This window comes from Cyprinodon variegatus, unplaced genomic scaffold (genome assembly GCF_000732505.1).
Source record: "Cyprinodon variegatus isolate N-32 unplaced genomic scaffold, C_variegatus-1.0 Scaffold79, whole genome shotgun sequence".
Classification (NCBI taxonomy): Eukaryota; Metazoa; Chordata; class Actinopteri; order Cyprinodontiformes; family Cyprinodontidae; genus Cyprinodon; species Cyprinodon variegatus.
Genome location: NW_015150532.1, coordinates 72,332 through 73,087, shown reverse-complemented (window position 1 = coordinate 73,087; position 756 = coordinate 72,332).

Sequence of the window (756 nt, the reverse complement as noted above, 5' to 3'; positions counted from 1 at the left end):
TATATATATATATATATATATATATATATATGTAGTGAAGCTGGCTGCTCGATGCTTATAGTCAAACATACTTACGGATTGTTGAATACCAGTGGCCAAACAGCGAGGAGGTTTTCCTCATGAGTCGAGAGGGAAAAGTTGTCATTCAGTCACAACAGTCGTCTTGTGCTGAACTCCCGCCATAATTTCTGGAGTTTGTTATATCAGAGCGCTTCACAACAGCTATTTTCACTCCTTCTAGTAATGTGTTTTATTTGTTTGAACATTTGTTAATGGAATACAGGACATATAAATTTAATTAACACCACAGAGCCTCCCCTGTTTCAGAAAGCAGCCACCACGACTGATATGTATATATGTGTGTGTGTACTTTTATTGTAGCTACAGTAGCACACTGCTTGTAAATGTAAAGGTTAGCAAGACCACATATCTCGAAATAAGGACGTCATAACATTAAATGGCAGTGAGTCAAAGAAGTCCTTTCTGCATGTAGAAAATAAAATCAGCAGGGATGGTCACAAACGTTTTGATTACACTAAAATCAAATCCATTGTTTTCTCAGTTATAGGAATTTGCTTTTTCATTCCACATACAAATGTTAAGTGGCGAATATCACAGAAATATATCACATCAAGTACACATAATTAGAATATTGTTAATTATTGTGAAAGAGGGTTGACCTGGAGCTCAGTTAATTATTTTGGTGTTACTGCTGACTTTTTAAGTGACAATAACAACCATGAAGATATGGAAACA